This window comes from Myxine glutinosa, chromosome 5, assembly GCF_964187855.1.
Source record: "Myxine glutinosa chromosome 5, kmMyxGlut1.1, whole genome shotgun sequence".
In the NCBI taxonomy this organism is placed as follows: domain Eukaryota; kingdom Metazoa; phylum Chordata; class Myxini; order Myxiniformes; family Myxinidae; genus Myxine; species Myxine glutinosa.
In genome coordinates, this window is record NC_136265.1 from 79,513,489 (window position 1) to 79,524,818 (window position 11,330).

The 11,330-nt window shown below is 43.7% G+C and overlaps 1 long non-coding RNA gene across 1 annotated transcript; it reads left to right on the top strand.

Annotated features, from left to right (window-relative positions):
• The first annotated feature begins 10,058 nt into the window (after positions 1-10,058).
• Positions 10,059-10,792, top strand: LOC144892313 (uncharacterized). Its single transcript, XR_013623506.1, has 3 exons — positions 10,059-10,283; positions 10,370-10,575; positions 10,668-10,792. It is a non-coding gene; the product is annotated as an uncharacterized LOC144892313 (long non-coding RNA).
• The last annotated feature ends 538 nt before the right edge of the window (positions 10,793-11,330 follow it).

Consider the following 11,330-nt stretch of genomic DNA (forward strand, 5'->3'; position numbering starts at 1 on the left):
TGTCATGGGGCCTGCAAGGCTAAACCCTGCTCTCGCAGGGAAAAATGGCCTTACAACGATCATTCATTCATTCACAAAGGATATTCCTGTCACTCTGCCCTCTTAGCAGTATATACAGCATGCGTCAGAAGTAACCTAGCTTCCACGGTCCGCGGATAACCCGGTCAGGATAACCCGGTCAGGATAACCCGGTCTCACATCATCCGCGCCCACATTCAACCGTGCATATATTTGCATATTTAATGAAGTTCGTCTGTCACACTTTGGTTTCCGTGCGATAACCACGAAATAGTGGCTGATTTCCACAAAATTTTGTACACACGTGTCTCAGCATAACTCAGATCAAGTTTGAAAACCAGCATGAACCGTGCATAAATTTGCATATTTTTGGAGATCCATCTGTTCAGTGTGCCCCAACAGTTTTCCGGACGACAGACTGCCGGTAGGGGACATGTATTGCAGCGCAATACTCAGAATGCTTGTTTACCAAGAAAGCCTCATTTTTCTACAATTTGCTTATAGAACTTAGTTTAAAAACATTTTATTTCTATATTTGAGTGTATTAAAACACAACGCAATAATGATTTTCTGAATCATTATTCAATATTGCACAGAATCATTTATCATCTGGGAAGACCCGATCCAACATGACATAAAAAATGATTCTACCATTCTGTGGTTCTCCACAGAATTATGACAAGATGTGGTCTAACGTTGCCTCTTAAGAGTTTATGAACTCGAGCAAACAATTTTGATCAGGGTGCCAGAGATAATTCACCTACTTGAGAAAATCTCAACTTCTGTATGGAAGTCACAAAAAAAATTGCACAAGAGGTGAGCAGGTTATAAACACACGCGTTTGACAGGTTGTGGCTCATATAAATCACTCGATAAAATTTACACTTCCACAATAGCTACCCACCCACGTGACTGATGACGTCAACAATTTATTCTCCCATGCAATTTTTGTGCAGGCCATGCTCAAGAAATTTCAAACTCCTCGGATCAAGCTTGATACTTGTGTCATTATGACGTCATAATGAAGGCACCGATGACATCATCATGAATATATGTTGTTCGCCATGGGAGTGCTTGACAATGAGCCATGTTTCAATTTTTTTCCATGCAGCGGTTTTGGAAGTATCGAGGTGCAAAGTTTTTTTCCCTCAAGATGGCACCTGTACCACATGACATATGACGTCATAACTATCATAAAAAATTCTACAGGAGGGGCCGCTGCTCTGGTGAAAATTTCTTGGCAATCGGACCAACAATTGCAGAGAAAAATCATACTCCTGTTCTGTGCAGACAGACAGACAGACACATTTCAACATGTCAGGTTTTTTTTTTCCAAGTAACTAGTGAGCCCCAATGCAATACCCTCTCCTCTGGCAAGGTAAGAAGAATAGGTAAGGCAAGGTAAGTATCTGGAATATATATATTGTTGCGGATCTCTGCGCCAGCCTTCTCCCCTTACCAAGGGGGGATTAGTCCCCTTGTCTTTGACTGGCCGACGGGACCCGGGACCTTTGAGGTCCTTCTCGGACAGCGCGAAATAGGGTCGTAGGACTAGAATCACTATTACCTAATTACTCGCGCTGCCCTGAAACGAGGAAATAAGCCCCGCACGAATCACGCGTGCTGAGACGCCAAGCGGTGCATACATGCAATTCGTGCTGTTTATATGGTGACCCCGGTTCTAGCGATCTCGTTCGTACCATGCTTAGCCAATGGAGAAATCACAGAAGCGGTCGAATTGGGAAGGAAGGAAGAACAGACTTTATTCACACTATTTACAATGATTCCGAGAAAACAAGGACACAGTGCAGCCTTAAAAACAGTCTTACTTAATCCCCAGGACAAACGGGCCCGTCTCACACACAGACACACTCACACGGGGCTTGCAGCTGCAGGATGACGTTCACCACGTCCAGGGATGGCTCTCGTGCAGCTCCCTCCGGCCTCCGGTTCGTCCCGGGCAGATGGTAAGTGGAGGGGCAGGAGCTCTCCGCGTGTCGTTCAGCACACACGGGATAATACGGGGCGAACGGTAGGGTCTGGGCTTTGGCGGTTGGTGGTTAACACTGGCGGCTATTGCTGCGTTCACTCGCGTGGCTGAATAGGTGATATTCGCCACCGGCGCGTCTGGCTGCCTTTCCTTCGGCACGTATGTAATACTGAGATATCGTGTAAATGCCCCCCAAAGCGAGTGCTGCTTCAGTCGAGTCCTGTTCACCATTCACTCGTGCTCTCTCTCGTGCTCTGGCAAGTCTTCTCATAAGTCCTTTCCCAACGGGTCCTCCTGGTAGCAAGTCCTCCTTATGGGCTTTGTGCAAAGGCTTTTATAGGCATGCCTCGCGAACCTTCTAGCACTTACGAGATGCACCTTCCCACGCCCTATCACGCCATGCCCTTAGAGCCCTGGTTGGCTGGTGGCCCTTACCGTCATCGCCTCTGACGCGCTCCTTGACGCCGCCCCACCCTGACCCCACGGTCCTCCCTCTTCTCAGGCCTACCTCGTGTTACTCGACTAGCGAGCAAACAAAGGGCAGCGAATGCTGCTGGCAACCAAATCGTTACAAAATGCTGCGGGCAGCCAAAGCGTAACAAATTGAGGGATCAGCCAAATGGGGCGCGGGATCAATTATGCCCATGGAGGTGGGATTGGAGGGTGGACGCAAAATGAAAGGACCTAAACTCATGGCTTTACACAACGCAGGTATTACTAGGGGAAATGGCCTATTCTTACACATACTATGACATAACTAATACTCTAAGGTGGCCCACGTGTAGCTCGTGGACAAACTATGGGGGGCAACCCGTTAACCCTTAATGATCAATATGTGCCAATCTCAAAACCTTAGCAATATATTCCAACAATACGTATATGTATATATACCTACATACATACAGTCATGGCCAAAAATATTGGCACCCTTGCACTTTCTTTCAAATAACTCACAATTTTCCCCAAAAATATGTTGAAATTGACAAAAGTATTTGGTCTCCACAATTATTTATTTCACTGTTAATATTACAGAACCTTTGTTTTTGATTCACAACTTAATATTTCCTTTTAAATCAGAAACTAAAAAGAAATGGCATTGACAAAATTATTGACACCCGAGACTTAATATTTGGTAGCACAGACTTTGGACAAAATAACTGCAGTCAAGCACTTCCGATAGCCAAGAATGAGCTTCCTCCACCTCTCCACCGGCAGTTTGTCCCACTCTTCTTGTGCAAACTGCTCCAGTTCTCCCAGATTTGAAGGGTCCTTCTCCCAACTGCTGTTTTCAGATCTCCCCACAGGTGTTCAATGGGATTTAGATCTGGACTCAATGCTGGCCATTTCAGAACAGTCCAGTGTTTTGTCTTGAACCATTCCTGGGTGCTTTTTGAAGTGTGTTTGGGGTCATTGTCCTGTTGCAAGACCCATGACCTTCGACAGAGACCCAGCTTTCAGACACTGGGTTGAACATTGTGCTCCAAAATGCCTTGATAATCTCCTGATTTCATGATGCCATGCACACATTCAAGGTACCCGGTGCCAGAGGCAGCACAGCACCCCCAAAACATCACTGAACCTCCTCCATGTTTGACTGTAGGGAAGGTGTTCTTTTCTTTGAAGGCTTCATTCTGTTTTCTGTAAACATGGAGATGATGTGCTTTACCAAAAAGCTCTAATTTGGTCTCATCTGTCCACAAGACATTCTCCCAGAAGGAATTTGGCTTGTTCAGGTGTGTTTTAGAAAACTCGAGTTGGGCTTTTTCAGCAGTGGGGTCCTCTTGGGTCTCCTACCATAGAACCCCCTTTCATTGAGTTGGCGACGGATGGTGTGAGTTGAAACTGTCGTATCTTGTGTCTGAAGGTCAGCTCAGCTTGAATCTGTTTGGCAATTGATTGAGGTGCTTTCTCCACCATTCAAACAATCCTCAGCTGCAATCTTCGATGAAGTTTTCTCTTGCGGCCACGTCCAGGGAGGTTGGCTACAGTGCCATGGGCCTTAAACTTCCTGATAACATTGCGTATGGTGGACACAGGAACATCAAGGTCTCTGGAAATGGACTTGTAGGCTTGACATTGTCCATGCTTGGCTACAATCTTGTGTCTGACCTTCTCAGACAATTCTCTGGTTTTCTATATTTTCTCCATGCTCATTGTGGTGCACAGCGTGACACAAAACAGCAGAATGACTCCTTTTCTCCATTCAAACTCGGTTAATGAGTGATTTTTTATATAAAAGGCACCTGCAACTCACCACAGGAGTTCAATTCCAAAGTAAAGGATAATCACCTGCTTGAAATCTAGTTCTTTCGAACAACTTCCTAAAGGTGCCAATAATATTGTCCGGGCCATTTTAGGATTTCTGTGTGGAATAAGCTGAGATTTAGTAATTTTTTCAGCTTTTTTGTTTTCTCCCACTGCAAACCAAAGAAATACATTTGTGGATACCAAAATATTTATTATTTCAACAATTTTCTGGAAGAAATGGTGCATTATTCTGGACTGGGACTCATCGTCCCAGCGCACCTGGTCACAGCAACGCACACGATCGCACCTCCTGTCTGCAAACCCTGGCTAAATCACCTGAGTTCATCCCCACCGTACAAAGCAACATCAAGCTCACCCTGTTCAATACCCGGTCCCTCAACAACAAAAGCCTCATCCTGAACGACTACATTCTGGATAATAAACTGGACTTTCTCTGTCTCACTGAAACCTGGCAACAACCACTGGACTACTTCTCACTCAACCTCACTACACCCAATGGATATTCATACATCAATAAACCACGCTCGGGGGGCCGAGGTGGTGGAATTGCCGTAATACACCGACAGGACATCAAGACCAGCCTCATCTCCATCTCATCTGCTCCATCATTTGAACACCTGGCTTTTAAACTCTCTGGTCACACACAGTCAGTCATGGCTGTCGTCTACCGCCCTACCAAACCACACCCATCATTCCTGTCTGACTTCTCCTACTTTCTGACCCAGCTCTGTTCCCTCTCCCCCTCAATCCTCCTCTTCGGTGATTTCAATATCCACATGGACTCCACTGACTTCACTGATTTACTCACCTGCTTTAACCTCACTCAACATGTCAACTTTCCTACCCATAACCGTGGTCACATTCTGGACCTTGTCTGCTCTACTGGATTAATTTTGCATCATCTCTCTGGTTCCGACCTCACCCTCTCTGACCACTTAGCCATCACTATGACCATCAACATCCCCACCCCAGCACCAAGGCATTATCGCACTATCAACTTCCGTAAGCTAAAAGCTCTTTCACCTACCTCATTCTCATCCACCCTCTCTGAAAAAATGTCTACTTCTCCCTTCGTTGACCTCCACACCCCTTTTGACCTCACTGACTACTACAACCACACTCTCTCCTCCTGCCTTGACCAGCTTGCGCCTATGAAAACCAAAACAGTTTCTTTCACCCATTCTGCTCCCTGGTTTACCCCTGAACTCCGCCTGATGAAAACTCGTGCTCGCCAACTTGAAAGACTCCGCAATAAAACAGGTCTCACAATTCACTCCCAAGCCTACAAGGACCACCTACAGCACTACAAAGATGCGCTCTCCCGCGCCCGCTCCGCCTACTACTCTCAAATTATCCAATCTGGCTCTGGAAACCCAAAAGCACTCTTCTCTACAATAAACAAACTCCTCAGCCCCCTGAACACCACCACCCAGTCATTCACAGTAGACAACTGCATCTCCTTCCTTTCATTCTTCCAATGCAAAATTGACAACATCTACAACAGCTTAACCACTACCGCACCCGCTCCCCCTCAAACCACCTGCCCCCCCTTATCCTGCCAACCCCTGTCTCAATTCTCCCCAGTCTCCCCTACTGATCTCTCTGTACTCCTCATAGGAATGAAAACTGCCACCTGCACTCTTGACCCCATCCCCTCCAGCTTTGTCAAGGCCTCCCTTCCTGCTCTCTCTCCACTTATCACTGCAACAATAAACTCCTCCCTTTCTACAGGCATCGTCCCACCATCCCTCAAAATTGCTGCTGTTACCCCCATTCTGAAAAAACCTGGACTCAACCCTGACACCCTAAACAACTTCAGACCCATCTCCAACCTACCCTTTCTGTCAAAAGTTTTGGAACGCGCTGTAGCCACTCAACTCAAACATCACCTCTCTGCCAATAACCTGCATGAAACATTCCAATCCGGATTCCGCTCCAACCACAGTACTGAAACTGCTCTCCTCAAAATCACCAAAGACCTTCTCCTCTCCTCTGACGTTGGCAACCTCAACATTCTCATCCTCCTCGACCTCAGCGCCGCCTTTGACACCATCAATCACACCATCCTCCTCACCCGACTTGAAACCACCTTTAACATTACCGGCACTGCCCTCTCTTGGATCAAATCATACCTCTCTGACAGACGCCAGTTCATTTCCATCAATAACTGCAAATCCCCCACTGCTCCCCTCCCCCAAGGTGTCCCCCAAGGTTCAGTTCTTGGCTCCCTCCTCTTCATCCTGTACCTGTCCCCCCTTGGTCACTTAATCCGCCGTCATGGTCTCCAATTCCACTGCTTCGCCGATGACATCCAGCTTTTCATCTCCACCAAGTCCATCTCCACCACCACCCACTCTATCCTGACAAACTGCATCACTGAAATAAAATCCTGGCTTCAAATCAACTTCCTCAAACTTAACTATGATAAATCTGAAATAATCATCATTGGCCCAAAAACGCTCACCAAATCCACCCATAACTTTGCCCTCAACATCGACGGTTTCCCAGTATCCACCTCCCCTCACATCCGGAATCTTGGCATCATCTTTGACCAAACCCTCTCCTTCGACAAATACACTAAACAGATCACAAAGACAGCCTTCTTTCACCTGAAAAACATCGCCCGTCTCCGTCCATCCCTCTCCTCCACGGCTGCAGAAACCCCTCATCACCTCCCGTCTGGACTACTGCAACAGCCTCCTCTATGGTTCACCCTCAATAATCACCAATAAACTCCAATACATTCAGAACACCGCTGCCCGTCTACTCACCCATTCCCGGACCCGTGACCACATCACCCCCGTCCTTTACAAGCTTCACTGGCTCCCCATCCCCCAGAGAATCCAGTACAAAATCCTCCTCTTGACCTACAAAGCCCTCCATAACCTGGCCCCATTCTACCTGACTGACCTCCTCTCCAGACACACTCCCACCCGCAACCTCCGCTCTGCTGGTACCAACCTCCTGACCCCCCCCCCCATGCGGACCAAATTCAGATCCTGGGGGGACAGGGCCTTCTCCATCGCTGCTCCCACCCTCTGGAACTCACTACCTCACACCATCAGAGACTCCTCCTCACTCACCACATTCAAAACATCACTCAAGACCCACCTGTTCAACACTGCATTCAACATTTAACCCACAGCATTTAACCCCTGACTATCTCTTCTCCTTCTCCTTCCTTTTGCTTTGATTATTTACCTATTGATTTTTGTCTTTTTGCACTTGTTTTTTGTACTGTGTCAAAGCGCCTTTGGGCTTCTGGAAAAGCACTATATAAAATAAATCTATTATTATTATTATTATTATTATTATTTGAAAAAAGTGCAAGGGTGCCAATATTTTTGGCCACAACTGTGCATACCCCCTCCCTCCAATGTATTGGTGTAAATGGTGAGTCATGGCGCTCACCTCTACTCCAGCCAATCAGAGCCAGGGACAGTGATGACTGAGTCAACCAATGGGTGTTCAGATTACCAATTATGTCATGACTGATGAACCAATCAGTGTCGCTCTTCCATGGATATGTTTAAATATGCACAATATTTGACTTCCTCTTTGTCTTGCTGTGGATTACCTTGAGGAGTACAGCACGAAAAGCTGCGGTTTTTCTTATTATGTCGTGTTTGTTTTCTTGTATTTTAAAGTTCTGTAGTACCGGAAGGGTTTAAGGGGCCTAAATGGTGTTAAGGTCTCAAGGGTCAAAAGGGACTTAACGAGCATGGAGGTTTTACAAGGTTGGAAGGGTGAAGGAATGTGAAGGTATCTGAAGTATTAAAAAGGTCTGAAAGGTAAAAGTGGTCTTGGATCTTGCCCCCCCCCCCCAAGACCCTCAAGACCACTTTTTACCAGGATCTTGGTGTGTTATGGGTCTTATGGGACTTTTGCATCTTCTGGGTCTTTGGGTATATTGGTCCTTTTGGGTCCTTCTCGGGTCCTTTAGGTCTTCTGGTTATTTTGGTTCCTCTGGGTCTTTCTGATTTTAAGGGTCTTGGGGGACTTAAATGGACTTCAAAGGTCTAAGGGATCTCAGCCCTCGACATTGAGTTGGAGCACTGACAGGCCTTGGTTTTCGACGGTCGGAATGGCCGCCCGTCCTGAAAAGGACGTTCTATGCCTTGGTCTTGGTCTTGACCTTGGCTTGTACCTTGGCCTGCCAGCTCGATGATTGTGTGGCGACATTAGTTTCACAATTCTTGTTACTTGTAGGGAAGGCCCTGGAGAGGCTGTCGTCTTCTTCCCCAAAACCACCTGCCCCCTATACAAACCACCTTCAGAAGCCGGCCTCTTCGACGTAGGACCAGAGACGTGGGCATGAGTAGATGATAAATGTTGCTTCTGGGACACCTCCGTTTAACATGGGAAATCCCTATCTAATGTCATTTACCCCTTGTCTTTTTCAAAAATCATAAACACCTCTCTTTCTCCCTCTATGAACCTATAATCCTTCTCACCTTATGAACCTATGATCCTTCTCGCCTTATGAACCTATGATTTTCTTCCTTTATGAACCTATAATCCTTCTAGCCTTATGAACCTATGATCATTCTCACTTCCATGTAAATTTCCCTCTCACCATCACTTTTCTTCATTTCCCCTTAACACCTCATTCCTGACCCCCTTGGTCTTATGGGCCTTTTTCTCTTACTATCAATGATCATTGTTGTTCATTGATCATTGATTATGTTCGGGTCCTGTGCCACACACTTTTTGTTAAGCTCCGCGCCACTTTTTTTGCTAAGCACCGCCCACTTTTTGTTAAGCTCCGCCCACTTTTTGTTAAGCCCCGCCCACTTTTGGTAGGCCCCGCCCACGTTTTACTAAAGCCCACCCACTTTATAAACTCTCCAGCATTACATTATTTTTAGTTAAGACATTACATCATTTTCTGTTGAAACATTACATCATTTTCTGTTGAAACATTACATCATTTTCTGTTGAAACATTACATCATTTTCTGTTGAAACATTACATCATTTTCTGTTGAAACATTACATCATTTTCTGTTGAGACATTACATCATTTCCAGTTAAGACATGCCCAGACTTGCCCAGACTTGCCCACACTTGCCCAAGGGAATTTCCACAGGAAATGACACACCCAGTCTTTCTTATAAAAGGCACTAACCACACAGGCCTTTTCAAACACACTTCCTGCTTCACTTGAGAATGAACTACTATGCTGAAAAGGAGTTGGATAACTTTGACATTCCTTGGAGTCCTACTACCTGTGTGGAGCTCAACCTTCAGATTGATGAACTGGACTCGAACCTCTTATCAATGGAGGTAAGTTTATTTATTTATTTATTTATTTTATTTTTTTTTGTATTTATTTATTTATTTTTTTTGTATATATTTTTTTTTGTATTTTTTTTTTTGTATTTTTTTTTTGTATTTTTTTTTTTTGTATTTTTTTTTTTTTGTATTTTTTTTTTTTGTATTTTTTTTTTTTGTATTTTTTTTTTAAGATAAGACTCGTGTAAGAGTCAGCAAAGTTTCTTTTAATATTCATAGAGCTTGATTTATATAAATAATAATATTGTCTTAAATTAATACGTTGTTATTTTCTCTCACAGGAAATTGTATCTGAGATACAAAATGAAAATACTACTTTTGCCACAACCTGGGGTGAAATGATGATTGATTTGTTTGAAGACCTTTTGAACAACCAAGACCCACAGAATGAGTTCTACCTTGATGACCCAGCCAAAGAGTTATACCTTGGAGACTCACTAAATTTGGGAAAAACAAATTATGAGGTCTGCCGAGATGGTTCTAACTGTGGAGCCTACCTTGGAGACTCACTAAATTTGGGAAAAACAAATTATGAGGTCTGCCTAGATGGTTCTAACTGTGGAGCCTACCTTGGAGACTCACTAAATTTCATAAAATTAGGAAAAGAGTTTTACCTTGGAGACTTTGAAAACTGGTTTCGTTTTGGAGACTCTAGCTGTGTGGAGCTAAACCTTCACCTTGATAAACTCGATTCAAATTTCTCATCAATGAAGGTAATATTTTATTTTAATATACATATAATAATTGTGTATTACATGTAAAAAATAATTAATTAATACGTTGTTATTTTCTCTCACAGGAAATTGTATCTGAGATTCAAAATGAAAATACAACTTTTGCCACAACCTGGGGTGAAATGATCGATTTGTTTAAAGACCTTTTGAGCAACCATGACCAAGAGAACGAGTTTTGCCTTGATAATCCAATGAAAGAGTTTTACCTTGGAGGCTCTTTGGATTCTAAAGCAATGAACAATGTTCTTTCTTTAATGACGTTTGATTTAAGGTAAGTTCAGTTGATTAATAATCAATTAAAGTATATGTTATTTCATTCAATATTAGATAAGTAATATATTTCTTTTTTTACATGTATTTCAGCAATATCAAGAAAGTTCAGAGAAGAAGATGCTGGAAAATACTTTCTTCCCATTTCTACTTTTTCCAACTTGAAAGCCTTGAAAGACAGAATTGGAGGAAGAGGAAAAATATATATTTTGAAATACGTATTAAAAAACATTTTAAAAAAATATTGAAATACGTATTTAAAAAAAGAAAAGGAAAAAAAGATTATGTTAGGGTTAGGGTTGGGATTTTGAATGTGAGGGTTAGGGATGGGGTTGGGTTAATGGGTTAGGGATGGGTTGGGTTAGGGTTGGGATTTTGAATGTGAGGGTTAGGGATGGGTTGGGTAAGGGATGGGGATGGGTTAGGGATTGGGTTGGGTTAGGGTTCTAGATGTGAGGTGAATTTTTGAATGAATGTCAAACCTCACAGACTCATTTATCTTATATTATCATTGAATTGTTTTTAAAAAGTTGAGAAAAGATAAATAGAATTGGAAGGTCATACAAAGAGATGGAGTTAAGAACTTTTTTTTAATGGTTGATGTAATGGATTCAGTTGTTTTGACTAACAAATATGGTGTTTTAATGTGGGGGTTGGGTTAGGGTTTGCACATTATTATGACCCACTCACACACACAAAAGTTAAGCCCCAACTAAAAAGTTGTGGGATTCTGTGTTTGGGGTTCACAGATTTAAA